Source organism: Neopelma chrysocephalum, unplaced genomic scaffold (genome assembly GCF_003984885.1).
Source record: "Neopelma chrysocephalum unplaced genomic scaffold, ASM398488v2 Primary Assembly neopelma1_63, whole genome shotgun sequence".
In the NCBI taxonomy this organism is placed as follows: Eukaryota; Metazoa; Chordata; class Aves; order Passeriformes; family Pipridae; genus Neopelma; species Neopelma chrysocephalum.
The window spans coordinates 1,295,592-1,313,027 of NW_020897720.1; the positions used below are offsets into that span (position 1 = coordinate 1,295,592).

Below are 17,436 nucleotides of genomic sequence, written 5' to 3' on the forward strand. Positions count from 1 at the left end.
CAGCAGTACTTTCAGAGTATCGTGCAAGACTTACAGAACAGACTGTAGATTTCCTCTGCTTTTTATAGCAATTAAATTTACTTAGAAAAGGTGAATATAAGTCTCCTAATCGAGAATCAGTTTATAGAAAACTAGTGACCCAGCAGAAGTATAAACTCAAATATTAAAAAGGATAAAAGTAATGCTGTATCCAACTGGTGCTCTGAGCTGGGTGTGCTCCTTGGCATTATCATTAAACTGCACTAATTCTGTCTTCTTATGGTGGGAGCAGAACAAAATCTCTGTAATGCTGAAATACTTTGGGGAATTATTCTTTGTTAGAGGTAGGTGACAATATCACAAGCTGGTTTGGAATGCAGGGGGTTTTTTATGCTTGATTGGGAAGTGTTCTCTGCAAGGCATTTCTTGTAGGACTCGTTATTTTCTCACTGATATTTTCCAAAGCAGCTTTCATGAGTTAAGTGCCCACTAGCAATTGTTCAGGAGAAGGCTGGAGTATTGAGCAGATGTATTAAAGCTGTTTCAGATGATCTCAGGATTAGATTTGCATTTGAGTTGTTTAACTAGTGCACTGAACTTTGAAAATTAATTTACTCAGGATTTTTGTTGTGCATTAGAAAGCTCTGCTTATGGCAATAAAGGAGATGAATTTTAAATTCTGATTATAAGCCATTTTTACCTATATTCCATTAGAAAGTACTTTTATGAGCAAGGTTTTGCCACAGCTGATTTATTTCAATTAAAAAAAAAAAGACAAAACCAGAGATTAGTTTTCTAAAAATTAAACAAAGCCTGACACTGTAGAAAACAGTTTGTTCACATTCTAGCTCATCTTGGAGAGTCAGTATCCTAACTAAGTCCTAGTTTTAAGCTTATATTTTTGTGTATATATACATATATGAAACTAAATCTTTCTCATATCTATATTTAGATATTCATTTAATTATGAATTGAATTTTGAAACAATTTCAAGAGAAGGGCTGGCAATTAGTAGCCAGAAATGATACTCAAGTGTCATCTTAGTGTGTTTTTCTGTACAGCCTGCTCTGTCAGCAAATGAAAACAATATATTTTGGGAAAGCAGAAGTTAGGAAATATGATCCCTTTAATAGTGTCTCTTTAAGTCTGTGATGTTTGAAAGTCTTACTTTTTCTTTTTTTCCTGTGCGAACTCTTAGCTTGGCCTGTTGAACATTCTGCAACTCTGCTTCTCTTTTAGGGTTGCCTGTCATTAAAATATTTCCTAAATTAATGTAGTATGAAAGGGAGGCCTGGAAACTTGCAACTTTTTGGGATTTTAGCTTAAATCACTTTTAGGACAAAACTATAAATCTGGCTTTTTTGCTATGAGTCAGTAGGCTTTGGAGAATGAACTGTGGAAAGTTTGGCGACACTTATAAAGGCTAAATTGCAACATTTTAGGTAATATTAAGGCTGTTTTACTAAGTATTGTCAAATATTGCAAAATGCTAATGAAGAAAGTATGCTGGTTGCATTTAAAAAAACCAACAAACTGGCTTTTTTCCATTTAATTTCTTTCAAATAATAAATAAAAATCGCTTATATTGCTTCGATTTTTGGAATAACGTTCTTTTTGATCTATCGAAGTCGATGAAAAAGCAATCATTAACTTATTTTTAAACAAAGCAGCTGCATTGGGCCAGACTTTAAAGAACAGGAGTAATTTCTATTCCTGGCAAAACACCATATATAAAGGTTTTTCATTCAAAGTAAGAGAGGAAGTGTGTTGTTCCACTTCTCACCTCATGGCAATCATTTGAAGGGCATAACCTCGGGTGAGTGTTGTAGCTCATTATATTTTCACTTATCTGGGTATGGAAGCAAATGCATTATGATCTGAGTAAATTAGCAGACTTTTGTTTGCCATGTCCTGCATAACTGTCTAAGTAGACTTTAAATAAAATATTTTTAGAGCTGTTACCCACTGCTGCCAAATGCACCGTGGGGATGGTCCTCCAGTTATTTGGATTTTAATCTGGGGTTTTTTATGTGGGATGACAATGCTCACAATGCCAGTGAAGCAGGATATTGTCAAAATTGTATATTGGCTCAAAGTTTGGCAGTATCAGTTGAAGGAAGCACATCATGCAAGGTTTGGTAACATGACAGACAGCACACAGCTAAGAAGTGAAGTGTTGGGGAAGGTAGAAGCCACTTCTTCCTTTGGAATGTTTGCACTCAGCTTTCCAATTCTGCAGGAATTTTAACCATTGCCTCTTAGCAAAACTCAGTGTTTTCAGTGTACGTTGTCCTGTTGAATCCTAGGATTCAGAAGCCTTGAGAATGACCAGTGGTACTCTGTGGAAAAGCCAAAATGTTTGTAGGACTTTTATTGCAATAAGTTTATATAGTTTTATTCCAGAACATAAAGATGAGTGGTGAGGTAGCTGACCATAAAAAGTCAAGCAGCTGAGACAACACTAACAGCCATAATTTTTGCACACAGCTTAACTACCTCCTTCTTTTTACACTCTCACTGAGCCTCAGACCAACCAGCTCCTGGGCAGTGTAATCCTGGAGAGCTCCTGGGTCAGTGTGACTGCTCTGAGGTGCTGGAATGACTTCAGTGAGTCTCCTCTCAGGCTGCTCAGCTTCTCCCAGCATTCTCTGGCCATCACAGTTCATGTGCCAAGAGGATCAAGAAGTAACAGGCTTGTGGTGGGCCCAAAGGATGAACTGACAGTTCTTCCAGAGCCAGATGTGTGTGACACATCCGTGTGAAAAATGAGGCAGGATATGAGACACCAAAGTAGCTCTGAAGTTCTTCTTTCCAAAAAGTGCTCCTAATTGATGAGGGATGATAGACTGTGCAGGGCAGATATGTGCATCTGTTCAGTAAGTGTTTAAGGAGCTATGGAAACGTTCTGCTGAAACCTGGATGTGCCAGTTGCAAAGTTTGGTAGTCTGCCCTCCTTGCCAGGGCAACAATTTTACCACAGTGTCTGTGCCTGGTGTACAGAAGCTTTCAGAAACTGTAGCTCTTTTTTTTTTTTTTTTCTATTACTCTTCAGTGATTTTTTTTTTACTGGTAGTTAACTGTGAAAGGTCTGACTTCCATCCCCTTTCCTGGTTTTGTTTTCTGTGGTTGGATGTGGTGTGCATGTGCCCATACAAACAGAGTGCTGTACTGGCATGAAGTGTTAAACCCAAATCTATTTTGGATTTTAGCATTTCAGTTTCGTGCTTTGCTGTTAACGACATGTATGGTTTTAGGATAAAATGATTATGAAATTTCATATGCCAAGAGGATCAAGGAGCAACAGGCGAAACTGGTGGGCCTAAAAGATGAACTGACATTTCTCCCAGAGCCAGATGTATGTCACACATTCATGTGAAAAATGAGGCAGGATATAAGACACCAACAGATCCTGACTTTTCCACGGCCAACTGCCAGAAATTGTCACGTAGCTGTATAATCTTCAAAAGACTGGACTTTGGCTGATGGCTGGTTCTTTCTACTCAAATTAGTGTCTTTAACTAGCATAAAAGATCTCAACATCTGAAAGCACTAAAACTGTGTTTTTGTTGTTTAGGGGAGGGGGGGAAAATGTATAAGCATGGCCAAATCTTCTCAAAGTTGGGGAAAATAATTAGCTTTAAGAAAAAAGCAAAAAGCTAGAATCCAAATTTTAACCCTGGCATATACAATGTATGGTTTTGGTTTTGTCCATGTGAAGACAGAGGTTAAAATGGAAATTATATTTGACTTTTAACTGCAGAGATGCTACTAGGTACTGAATCTTTGTAGGCAGCTTCCTAAATGCTTGATTAAGGTATTAAAGTGTATTTATTTGGCACAGGGTACTGCAGAATTGCTATTAGTGACCAAAGATGCTGAGGAGAAGAATAAATTGTTAGGTGATGCTTCACAATCTAGATTTCATAAATTGAGATTGAACAGGCTTTAAATAAATCATGTAATAGAAAAAGCATCTTCCATAATTACCATGCTGAGAGGAGAGGGTAGGTGCTGCAGAGCAGTCAGCAAAGTAATAAAAGCATTGGACAGTTCTTTGCTGCTCTAAACAAAAGCAAATCTTTGGCAACATGGACAAACCCCCAGTGTTTATGCAGGGTTTGCAGTGTGTGCAGTTTGGATGTTTTTCTGGGGCTGTGTAACACTGCACATTTCAGAAGCCATATGGATCTGTAAAGATGTCAGGCAGCTTGAATGTAACCTTTCAGAAAAAAAGCTTTATTGTTTTCTGTCTCTGTTTCCCTTTGTCATTATGGGTAACATATCTAATTGGAAATCCATGCTCATAAAATGCTTATCTATAAAGGCAGGAGAACAAAAACACGCTGAAATGGATTTAAAGCTGTGATCTGATGTTTAATCAATTTTATTACTTGCATACTTCCCTCTTCCTTCTCAAACCACCACGAAGTCAGTTGGTGTAGGACCAGGTTTGCTACCAAACTTCCCAGGAGCTGGTGGTGCTTTAGGAGAACTGCTCAGGTTTTGCCTGTGTCCTGCTGCCAGGGCAGCTCTTCACACTCAGCCTTGCCCCTCTGGGGAGGATGTGAAAGGTAAATTGGAGGCATCTGGAAGCTCTGGTGTCTCTGCAGTAGGAGGGTTGGCTTTCTTTGTGTTCAAACCAAAGACAGTGGCATCACCCCTGACTCCTGAGGAACTGGGTGTTCCATATGTTAAAACTTGAGTTAGGCTTTCCTGCTGGGCAGAATTACTGCTGCAAAGCCCACCATCATTAGGGCGGAACAATCCTGTGTTGTCTAATCTGAGGTCCCAGCCTGTGTCAGTGATGTCATCTTTTGTAAATGAGGGAAAGCAGTTTCTGTTAATAACTTTTGTCCCATGTCTTTTGAGAAATTATTCCAGTCAAAAAAAAAAAGAGAATCCTGTAACCCGTATCTGACAAAGGAGTCTCTCTTACCTTCCATTTTCAAGAAAATTTAGCACTGTCTTTCAAATGCTTGTCTGTGTGAGTGTTTACATTGTGAGGTTGTCCAGCATAAGGAGCTAGAATATTTTGGGTGGGAGTATCTGACCAGGTGCTATTGGTTTTATTCCTGGATTCTGACAGGACAATCCTGGAGAATGGAGCACTCTGTGCTGCAGAATCTTCCCAGTATTATTTGAGTCACTTCCATTCCTTTTCACTCTTCAGTCTGGGGTTTGTCCAAGGCTTCCCTTTCAGGCAGTGTCTTTGAAAAATCCATGGCAAAGCTGTGAATTTATTTGGAGGGACTGTTTGGCTTAACCTGCATGGTAAAGTCTTACTACTCTGCTCAAGAATTGTATTGTTTTGGAGTGTGGGTCTTCTGTTTAAAGTGGCTATATTGTATTTACTGTTTCATGTTATTATCAGTACTTTATCTGCATAGTTTTCTGACCTTGATAACAATAGAGCAACACCCTCATGTAACAGCTTTCTGAAGTCACAAGTTCCTTCATCAGATTATTGCACAGAGTTCCACAATTTGATGCTGATTCTGGCTCAGAACCAGAAGACCAGAGGAAGGCTCAGTCTCCTCTCTCAGCTGGAGAGGAGGGGTGTTCACTTACTCTTTCTACAGAGTACAGAAATCATACTTATCAGAGATCTCCACTGAGGACTATTAAATACACTTAGCCTTCATCCAGGTAAGAAAGGGTGGCAAGCTGGCAGGGCTGTAGAGGAGAATCTTACCTTCTTGCCCCCTATAATCTGCATATTGGCACTGGTGGAGATGGGATACAGAGCTGGCTGGACTCTAAGTCAGTTCCAGTACTGGATGATTTCTGATTGTCATCTGCTGCAAGAAACTGAGCTGCTTGTCATGTTTTCTTATTCTGCCTCTGCTGAACTGGCTGACCACCATTTAGGTCTGAGGGATATGCTGTCCTTTCCATGGAGAGGGCTGAGATGGTTTGGCAAGTTGTGCTGCTTTTTCCTGCCCGGAGCAGAGGTCCTTCATGGGCTTCCAGCTGCCCTCCATCCCACTCTGGATATCTGAATTTAAAGAGCTGTCAAGTCACCAGTAAGGAATCCCTGTTTCCTGTAAGACTTGCTTAACAAAAACCCAGGCAAAATCAGTAGCTTCCCTGAGGAATGTGACTGATAACGAGCAGATAAAATAGTAGATGTGAATTTTATTTATTATATATGATAGAAACTGCTATACAATATGCAAATAGTGTATTGCTGAGCTGTGTAATCAGTGCCTGAGTTTACATTTAGAATCACACAGGACAAAAACAGTAGGAAGAACAGGGCAGCTCTTGGTGTATCTGTATGGAGGGTGTGTCTCTACAAATAAAAGAATAAAATAGGTATGGACAGGCTGAGTGTGAATAGTGCACTTCAGTCAGTCATTGGGGAGGAATGTAAGTACTGTATCATATTGAGTCACATCTTGGCTCAAGCTGATTGCTCACCTTTGTTAATTCTTGGAAGGAAAGAAGGAAGCTCATTAATTTTATATTGCTTTTGATTCAGCGTTATGTGCCGCTCTTGGCTCAAACAGCCAAAATAAATGTTCCCAAGATGTGGCTCACATACTTCACTTATCTGTCAATACTGTGCTCTGGTTGCTCTGGAAGATTTCACTGAGATGTATTTTTCTGATGCTACTTAACTGGCAGTAATTTAGAGAAATGTTAGTCATTTGTATAAATGATACATCAGATATGGTCAGGAACGATTATTTTTCTTTTTTACATTTAAAGAACTCTCTCTTTGCTGTTCCCACAATTCAGATATGCAGTCAATAAAAAAATTGTTGTGAGAGGAGGAGAATTTGCAACTATTAGTCCAATAAGTCATCCTTTTTGGAAAGGAATGTTGCAAGATGTCTAGTACATACATTTCCATGTAGAGTCAAGCTTCTCACAACAGTTAAGAATTGAAAAAAATACTCAAATATCACCCAGTTCATGCAGATACCCAGTTCACAGTCAATAATATATTCTATTATGTATATTAATTTTTCAGAAAATTTTACTTGATTTTGGGTGTAGTACAGTGTTACCACAAGGCTGAGGTATTACTCTGACTCTGAAATTAAAGAATTCATGTTATTTTTCAGAAAGGCAAAATAGAAAGTGTTTTGGGGGCAATTTACTGTAATCTTAACGATATGTATTCTACTCTTGGTTAGAACTTGATATGCTGTAATATAAATGTACAACATGGTAGGGCTGCAATATATATACACACACAGACACTTGTGTAACATCTGTGTCTCAGTATCTCAAGATTAATTAGTGTTTACCTTCTCCCGGGAATGGGGGCTTGCAGGTAAAACTTGTTTATTTTTTGGGAGCCACAGTGGTTCAAGTGCAAGTACAGATCACACGTGGAGTAAGAATGTGGTGAAAAAAACCAGCATGAAACAGCTCCTAGAAGTGAAACCTGGGCATTCTGAGAGGTCCCCAGTCTGTGTTTTGCCTATAGAGGAAGTCAGTCTCCTGTTTAGTGTCTTAATAAAGCTGTCTGTGGTTCTATTGCAAGTATTCCAGTAGAGTTTAAACCACATTGTGAAAAGGTCAGTTGTGTTTTCAGTGATGTTTCTAAAAATTGACTTATAGAAGTGTAAGAAAAAGCTTTAACACAAAAAAAAATATATTTGGGGCTTTTTTGGAGGTGACTTTGTTGTTCTGTGGGCACTGAATACTTGAAAAACAGTAAAGCTCAGCCCTGTCATGTGCTCTGATCGTGGTATTACCTCAAACGAGAGGCATCTGCGGTTTGGAGCTTGATGTTGGGGTTTTTTTCCTTATATTAAAGCATTTAACTTTAGTTTTTATGGAAATTAGTCAAGCATGATTTCAAGCATTGAAAGATGTGTCTTTGCACACGGAGGAGCTGCTGTTTGATGTGAGCACAGGTTATATGCTTGGAAAGGGTTTATATTTCTTACGATGGTTTGAGAAAAAAGTCAAAATTGCCTTGCCTTTTCTATTATCCTTTTAAAAATATGGCAAGCTGTCAGTTTGCCAAACAATTCTGCAATTCCTGCACTTGAAGTTTCAGGACTGAAAAAGTAGGTGCTGCTGAATTCAGGGAAGAAATCCACAGTCAGCTTGGTAAAACTCGCTCCATATGTATCAGGTTTTATAATATGTATTCCTGCACATCAGAAAGACACTGTTATTGGGACTGTACTTGATGTGAGTGGCACAGACATACTTAAATGGTAGCATTGTTATCCTTCTGCTATTGATAAGTACCTTGCATGAGTGCAGGTCTTGTCCAAGCAATCTGGAGGAAAAATGGAAAGAGCAGGTAAAAAGTGTTGAGCAACCGGTGGTTTGTGAGTTCCCTGCACAACCTCCTGCTTTGAGTTTCCACTGCACCATCTTTATTTAGCAAGGATTTTTTAAGCCTCTAACAGTGATAAATTAGTTCAAAGATTAGTTCAATCCCTCCTGCTCTTTCTTGTCCATGAGTCAAGTGAATAAGAACTGTATTTCTTTGTGTTTATTTTTATGGGACTGCTGTTGAAATAAATTTTCAAGTGGTACAGTAGCTGTCACTGTCTTACCCTTTGGGGACTATTCAGTGAATAAAGTAATGAGAAACCACTTATTCTTTGAAGATGTGTTGAGGTTGTATTTTCTAATTGGGTATGTGCATTTGGGAAAATGATAGTTCCCAAAAACTGTTTATGTACTTTGGACTCCTACAGGGCACTAATACCCTCGGATTTCATAGTTTGCCCTGTCTGTAGCACATAATTATATAGTTGTATATTACTCAGCCATTGCTGGACAGCCAAGCTCTGGGTTATTGCTGGTCCAAGAGTGAACTTTTTATTTCTTTTGTAAACATTAAATAAAAAATATAAAAAATTGGCCCCTCTTTTCCGAGGGAAGCCATTAGCAGCTCTGTCAATAGGCCTGCACAGGAGGAGTCCAAACACAGGAAAAGTGCAGGAGAGGCAAAGGGCAGCGAGCAAGAAAGCAGGATGCATGCTTCAGTGAGTGGGGTTTGGTTTGCATTAGTACATCTGAGCAGGGCTACAAAACAAAGAGGTTTATTTTAACAACATGAAAATAAACGAACCTGATTTCATCAAAAACATTTTCGTAGTAGGTCACTGACCCACAAGAACTCGTGGAAAAACAAATTTGGGTCTCGTTTCTGTTGACAAGAGGTTCTGTAACCACAGGATTCTCGAGCTTCTGAAAGCAGTGGTTACAAAGCCAGTGGAATAAGGACACTTCCACTCCAGTGTAGCCGTAACTCAGCTGGAGTAGCTGATCAGCACTGGACATTTCATCAGAGGTTTTGAAACATTCTTCTTTCCTGTGGTTTGTTTGTTTGATTTTAGTAGGGTTTTTTATACTTGATGAAGACTTATGGGGGTATTTGCTTAAGTAAAACACTTAAGGATTTAGGAGTCGTTTCTTTCAGATCTGTAGGAAATACTCGAGTGTCTGTGTTACTGTTGGGTAAGAACTTCTGCATCACTGGTCTGGAATTATTTGGATGAACTTTATTTAGCTTAAGTAATTTTATCAAAAGGGTTTTGCTTCTTTGAGCTTCCTCATATTAGAAGGATTATGCTGCTTGCCATCTCAGAAATACCATAAGTGTTGGCTGAATTTCATGCTGTCGAGCACAGCAATCCTTAAATAATCCTGTTCCTGAGTGAAACGATGATGAATTCAAAGTACTTAACCTCCTTTTGTTCTTGGAGAATACATGAATATGTTGATCTTGAAGCCTTTCTGTCCTTGATGAGATCAGTACAGTCTTGATTTTGCTTTTCCTCTGCCATAGCTCCCTTTTAACTGTGTCCATTGAACTGCAGCTCCCCTGAAGCTGCAGCTTTCCTTCCGCATAGAACAGAACAAACTAATCCATTGTTGGCTTCTAGTTAACTACATGTTAGTATTATGTTCTTAGTTGCTTAGAGATGATTTATTCTCTAGATCTTTCTCTTTGTCAAGGTGTTCTAGTATGAGCATACAAAGAAGAGAGGATTCTGTTCTAGTAGAAGTATCCTGAGAAGAAGAGAGGATTGTGGGGTTCATGCAGGTGTTATGGATATTCCATTCACATTTTAATACTTACATTTGATAACTCTGAGTGGGGTGAGATGTGATGTAGTATATTAAGAATACAGGAGAGAAACAGAAACTGTCAGGTACTGAAGCACTTCAGAAAAACTGAGCCTAGAATTTGATAACCTGCTGGGAAAGTGGCTCAGAGGTAATTATCACAGAAACTGGCTGTGCTCAGTTTTTAGACAAGACAGATTTTGGTGGCTGGTTACCCCTGTGGCTTCCTAGTGAGATGTCCTTTGAGCTGTGATAGGGAATTCCCAGAGTCAAGAGCTGCTTTTTCATTCTCAAATTGAAGCCAAGTGTACAGTGTGCTCTCTGTTCCACCCAATTATTTCCTTGTACCCATTCCATTGGCTTTGGAAGGTGGACCCTTTTTTAAGTATCCAGTTTGACTTGAGGGAGGAGATGCTCCTGCTAGCCTTCCTTTTTTAATAGCTCTGCTTGGCACGTAGCCCCAGGGAGAAGGAGCACCCCAGTGCCACGGAGCATTCCTGACTATATATGGAGAGCGTGGGGAGCCAGGCTGGTATCGAGTTATTAAAACATATCAAACAGGGACAGTTCTATATTTTTCTGGTAAAAATTGCAATAAAAGTTGTGCTTGTGAGTTTTATTCACTGCAATTTCTGACTTCTGGAAACGGTTAATTTGATGAATATAAACTTTTAAGACTTGTCAACAGGGGTAGGGTGGCTTGGAGACGTGCATGCTAAAATTTGCTTCCTGCTTTCTTCATAGGCTTTCAGCCCTGACCTGGTGTAAGAAAATGGTTTAACCATGTCTATTTTACAAAAATTGATGAAGTATTAAAAGTGATGGACACTTAGGGATACTCCAGTAGATAATGTTCCTTGGATCAAGTCCTGTTCTTTTTGCATAATCTGTGGAGTAAAAATAAAAAAGTAACCACTCGTGTATTAGGGTTTTGAAGATAGAAAAAGTTTGAAAATGTTGTGTGAATTCTTTATTTTTTTCTCCAGATTTGAATAAGAGAACTTACTAAAAGCTTTGCAGAAACTGAGAAGCAGCTTCAGCAAAGAACACCTCTGTGTTTGAGGGTTTATTGATCAAGCTTTTTTGGATTTATTTGAATGATAGTTAAAAGAAATTTTTAATTCTCTTATGTTAAAATCTGCAAAAGGCAGATCTAAAATGCCATCCTGCATGAATGTAACTGAGTGGTTTTATAAAGATGCTACTGAGTTAAGAGATTGGGCACATAGTTTACGTGTCCTCTGGGTTTACAGGATTTCCTTGCAGTTGATGTTGTCATTGAGAAACACTCTGAGACTTGAGTCTCTATTCTCATCTTCACTGAAGTTGGTAGTTACACTTCTGTCCATTTCTCTGCCCTGCAGGGCATTGATCACACTTTTTAATGACATTTAGTGAATGTTATTAGGCCCTTTTTTTGTTTCTTCATGTTGGCTTTGGGAAAATGTTGAAATTTAAACCTGTTCCTAATACTTCTTTTGCCAGTGTTTGTTCCTAGCCAGAGAACATGTGTGTATAATGCTTATTAGTGGTTCTACCCTCCATCTTAATGTCAGATTTTTTCATATGAAGAGATCCTTAGGAAAAAAAAAAGGAATTTTATGCTGAAAACTATCAAATGTTACAGAGCTCCCAGTGTGTGTGCTGCCACTTTGCACAGACACGTAGTCTGCTTCTGAGAGAGGGTAGATAATCTTTCTCAGTCTAATGAGAAGTTACTAATAAAGGTTATTACTTCTGACAGCTTTGAAAATGTGAACCAGGACCACCCAGTCTGCTCAGTTTGGAATAAGGGATCTCAAAGTTGTAGCTATTGTAAACAGTTTTCCTTCAAAATATGGTCCCTTAGCAACTTCCAGTGGTATCTCTCACAGCTTTTGGAAAGGCTTCTGTAATAACATGTCACATGGATAGAGGAGTTCATTTATCCCACACCATAATCCTGTAATATGGTTGTCCTGGGCTTCCTCATAGCAACCTTATTGAAATTCCATTATATCTCCTCTGGCTTTATTTCCTAGGGTAGTAATATAAAGAGGTGATGACAGAAAGTAATGGATAAGGTTGGCTTTTTTAATGGGTGCTGCATCTTGGCTGTTTTTCCTTACAGAGAGGAAGTGATACAAAGCAAAGAAGAAGTTACATTAATGAACACAACATATTTCTTGATGTTAATAGGATTTTCTGGTGAAACCATTGAAGGCAATTGGCTGTGCTCCTGCATTACTGCTTCCAGAGTCAGTGCAGTTAAAAGAGAAAACTTAGTTACTCCTTGGAGTTCAGGAGCTCCTGTCTTTCTGGTTGAGTCTCCTGTTATGCATTAAGTCATTTTTGCTGCTTCTTGGTCCCTCCCAAGCTTGTGATGTAACTGCTTCTCTCTTTAACTGGTAGAAACTCCTTCAACTGCATTATGTTCCCCGAGGCTGTTCTCCAAGGACAATGCCATGGAGCTCTTAACAACAAAGGAAAAAAAGCAAGCTTGCTCCTTGCCAAAAATGCGACCCAGATGTTTGGAGTGTGAAATAAAATAAGTGACCAAATTGGGGAGTGAACCCGAAGTTACTTGGATAATTTCTGGATATTAAAGGCTGAAGTAGCAGGGCTGTTCCTTTAAAGCTACCCATTTAAGAAATTTAAATGCGCTGTAATTTTGATTTTCTGTTGGAGAATGAGTTGTGTAATAGGTAGCAATGTGAATATAGATTTTAAATCAAACTTTGAAGTTGTTGAACTTGTGTGGAAAGGAACTGAGTGCTACTTATTTCATGACAAATATGAGTGACTTTGATTTGGTAGTAAAGCTGTCGATGCTCAGTAGAAAAGCAGGCACAGGATTCCAGAGGCTGATGGGTATCACACACATTCATGGGGTTGAAACCAGATAATTGTTGTACTCAGAGACAATAAAGCTGACAGTTTGTGTCAGAGTCTGTGTATGAACTTAAATTTCGGTGTGGAATGTGTTCAGTAATATGCAAGTGTAGTATTAGTTAATATAATACTGCAAGACATTTTAAATGAAAAGCAAAGTTGTGTATAAGGGCCTTTTGCTGTGAGATTGTCTGGCAGGAGTCTGGTACTTTGCTTTTTCCCTCATAGCTGTGGAAATTTGGTCATTTCTGCTCGTACCTTCAATATTTGCAGTTTGCCTGAAGTTACTGATATTATGGCATTCAAAACTTTCAAATCAAGTCAGTGGCTTAATGAGAAATTAGGTTGCGTTGGGAAATTGCACAGTTCGCCAAGTTTGAATAAATAATACTTGCATTGCTTTTGTATTGATTACATAGTCCCTGGTAAGGAGGTGAGTGCCTCTTGGGAATGTTGAAGAAGGAAATTTTTCATAGAGTTGGTGAGCATCCACTCACTGTAACCTGAGAGAAAAGGGGGTTTGGGTTTTCTTTGATTTGTTTCTTACTCAAAGTAAAACTCTTCTGCAGCTGTGAGAACAAAGTATGAAGCTGAAGGTGCTCTCTCTCAAAATACTGGATACAACTGTGTTTGGTATGATCTGGTAATGTTGCTTCTCAGACCCACTCTGAGGTGTATTTGTGCACCCTGTGTGCAGATGAATGAGAGAAGTCAAGAAGGATTGTTATTGCATTAAAGCTTTTTCAAATTTCCAAATTAATTGTATAAGGAATGCACAGTTCTCAGAGATTTTAAATGTTCTTTTACCTGTTCATTTGAATTCTGAACCCTGAAATTCTTCTGAACTTCCTGAAGTGTTCCAGTGGTGCTAAAAGCCTTGAGAAGGAAGGGATATCCTGCATGGGAGGGGTGTCACACTGCCTGCTTGTTCAAGTGTATTCTCCTTTATAATTTGCAGTAGCAAAGAATCTGGTTTAGGATGTTCTTGAAAAAAAGATAAAAATGGTTGTGAGCTGAGCAATGTTCTAGTACTGGTTGTGCTTCCTTGTGCATCTTGTTCTTTTCCATCTGTGCTGATCATGCCTATGATAGAGATTAGATTTAGTTTCTGTTTGCTCTTATTGTGAGTGGAGCTCCACGAGGCAGCAGCACCTGAACTGGATGTGACCCTTCCAAGTGTGTGAACATGAGGGATGCAGCTCAAGCCAGTGCCCACAGAAAGTTTCTCCTCCAGGGAAACGTGACCTTGAAAACAAATTGAAAATTTCCCTACTGATATTGAGGGGTTTTGACTCAACCAGAAGTTATCCAGAAGACAAGCAAAGGAATAAAGCAAAAATACAATCAATATTAAAATAACCTTTGTGAAATGAAGGTTTTTTCCTCCATTTGTTTCATGGAATGATCCTGCTTAAGATCTTCAGTTTACTTCTAGGCTGGTAGTGTTGTTTCTTTCCAACCTTTGGTGGTTGTTTCCTACTCTGTGTTTTAATAGTCAGGGGAATCTTAATAGTTAAGTTTCTCTCCTATCCCAGCTTCAGACAGAGGAAGGAATATGATTAGCCTGGTTGGAGCCAGGAAGGTAGGAATTTCACAGTTAATAACTTCTCCATTGTTTTTTTAAGGGCCCTTGATATTCTGTGATTGACACAGAGGTTGTTTCCCTCCATCCCTTTGCCTTCAGGACATAAAAACCCCCAGTTGGGCAGTAGGCTGAGGGAGGAAGGGGAAAACTGGCCCTTTTTATATATGTGAGCCAAATCTTTTTTGGGTGGTGAGAGGGAGTGTTTGTCCTGTGTTGAAACAGTGGGTTTGATGCTAAATGTGGCTGCTCTAAAGAAAACAATAATAAACCAGAGGACACTGTTGCATGGATGGGACTTATAAAGGTCACAGATTCTAGAAATCTGTATTTTAAGCTATTTGAATAGTAAATCAGGAAAATATAGTTTGTAATATTATAAGGCTGTGAAGTACAGAAATTTATGTATTAATTTTATATGAAAATAGAAGTCAGCATCCAAGATAACTAGGAGAAAAAGGGCTTACTTAGAGGCATGGAAGGGCATAGGAGTTGGGACAGAGGGCCTCTGACTGAAGTAAAATAAGGAGAAAGTCCATATTTATAGATATGTAGGCACAACTACATGGATATGCATATGCATATATATGTCTATATACACATCTGCACATATTCCTATCTCTTGGCTGCAGCTGGAATTATGAATTTTTTGTGGTGGGCAAAGATATCATGCATATATATACGATGTTATGAATATTATTATATATGACATCACACATTTTATAGAAGTGCTCCTCCAATACACCAGAATTTCATACACTGGCATTTAAGCACTGCATTCCTCTAAGGTGATTAGAAGAGTGAAATCACTACCATACCTGGTTCTATATGAGGGATTTTGAGAGGATGAAACTGTCTTGTATCCAAATTTAAATGAACTCTAGATAAGTTTATACCCTAGACTGAATTTTTCAGTTTTCTAAGCAATCTTGGTTTTAAAAGTGTGCCAGTGAATTCCTGCATACAGAAGTATGGGCTTTTAGCTTTTAACATTTACAGCTCCCTAAACACCTTCCAGGCAGAACCACAGGTGAATATGAGCCCAGTGAGAGAGCACTGTCCCAGGGTGTTGGTTTCATGGATGCCTTGGAGGTGACATATGGACTCCTGGAATCCCATTGCTTACACATCAAGAACTATTGTGTGCAGTTGGTGCCTGGTCAGCTTTTTTGGGTCACTTATGGGGACCTGAGGAGCAGAGCAACAAACCAGAATATGGCAAGTTGTATTTCCCCTGCACAGGAGTGGTTAAAGCAGTCTGGAAGGTGGAGGGAGTTGCAGTGTGTGGAGGTTGTTGGCTGTGCAGCCAGCATGTGTCTCATCAGACTTAATAAATCTGACTCAATGCAGGTATTGCCAGAGCTGATATGACTCCTGGAGAGCCTCTGTGCACAGTTCTGCAGCTTCCAGGAGGCTTTATTAGTCTGGACTCCATGCTGTGCACATCCAGAGCTGCTTCTGATCCAGCACTGGAGCTGATCTGTCCTGTGGCACAGAGTGATTAGGGATCATTCTGCCCAGTGCTCTGGATTCCCGGAATACTTTGCAGGTCTTATGAGCTGTAAAACATCCAGTTCAAAATACATGGGAGACTCAGCAGCTGCCTTCTCATCCAGCAGTCACAGGTCAAATGATCTGTAGCAGATCCTGCCTGGCTCTGTGCCCCAGATCCCGTCCTGGCCCTGGCTGTACCTGGGGTGGTGCTGGGTGTGCACACACGGGCTGGTTGCAGGCTGGATGTGTTACCAGCATGAGGGAAGAGGCCACTTCCAAGTTTTTATGTTGCAGTGTGCTGAGTCCCAGGTGGCATTCTCAGTTTGAACAATCCCAACGATTTAGCGTGACAAAATTTGTCTGATTTTGCTCATGAGAAAATGTAAATGATAATTTTTTAATTTTAGTCCACTGTTCAGATTCACAAAGGCATGTCCTTCCTCCATGATATAACCAGTTACGGTTGCAAAAGTGACTCTGCTTTAAATTCAATTTCCAGGTATCATATATTTTTATTTCTATTTTAAGTCACTAATTTAAAATCAGGAATATCTGTATTTGTTAATAAAGTGCAGTCCCAAGAACAACATCCACAAAATCATTTTACAAGATTTTAACTCAATCTGTGTATGAACTTTTTGCAGACCATTTTTATTTCACTGTTGTAATATAAGGCTTCACCATTTCCAAGGTACTTGTTATGAAATCAGAAATACTGCTGTAATTAAAATTGAACACCTGACAGGGTTAAGATTTAGGCAATAATGTGATGGTGAAAAGCTCTTGTTAGGAGCTATTGTCAGGCTCGTGTCAGGAACTATCCCACTGCATTTCATCTGTTTGGCACTTCTTTGTCAAACTGGAGGAAACTGCTTATAAATGACCATTTAGAGCATTTGGTCTTTTCATTAAATAATCTTTGTCTATGTCTCTTTTTTTTGAATTTAAAAACATCCTGTCTGGTACTTTGATACTTCGGTATTGAGGACTTTCTTAATGGCCTTTCTCTCATGCCCAGGAAGAGAAATAAGAGGTGTAACTGGGATTTTTTTTTTCCTAGGCTATTGGTGGCTTTCTGACACATAATAAATATAAGCATGTTAGATGTATCCTATGGCAAGTATGTCTAAGTTTCTATGAGGTGATCTAGTCTTATGTTTTGGTGAGTATTGCAGTAGAAGTTATTTACAACTATAATACAGTAGGTGATGTGCAAAAGAAACAAACCCCTGTTCATTCTCTGAGTTCCCCTAAGAATCCAACTATGAATCAAATGACTTTTGGCAGAAATTTCAACTTGAAATAAATCTTAGGAAGTGGTGGAAGGTCTTTTGGAGAGTCCCAGTAGCTTAAACAAGGACATCAGTAGCCATGGACTCTTCAAATGTTTCTTGTTACCTGAATTTGCTTTATTGTAACTCACATAACTTTGCCTTAGAGCTTCAAACTCTGATTTGGGG

General features: G+C 39.1%; 1 protein-coding gene across 2 annotated transcripts in view; it reads left to right on the forward strand.

The window, feature by feature from the left end:
* The window catches only part of SLIT3 (slit guidance ligand 3), a 479,718-nt gene that overhangs the window by 24,464 nt on the left and 437,818 nt on the right, over nucleotides 1–17,436 (forward strand). The gene's annotated exons all lie outside the window — the stretch shown is intronic.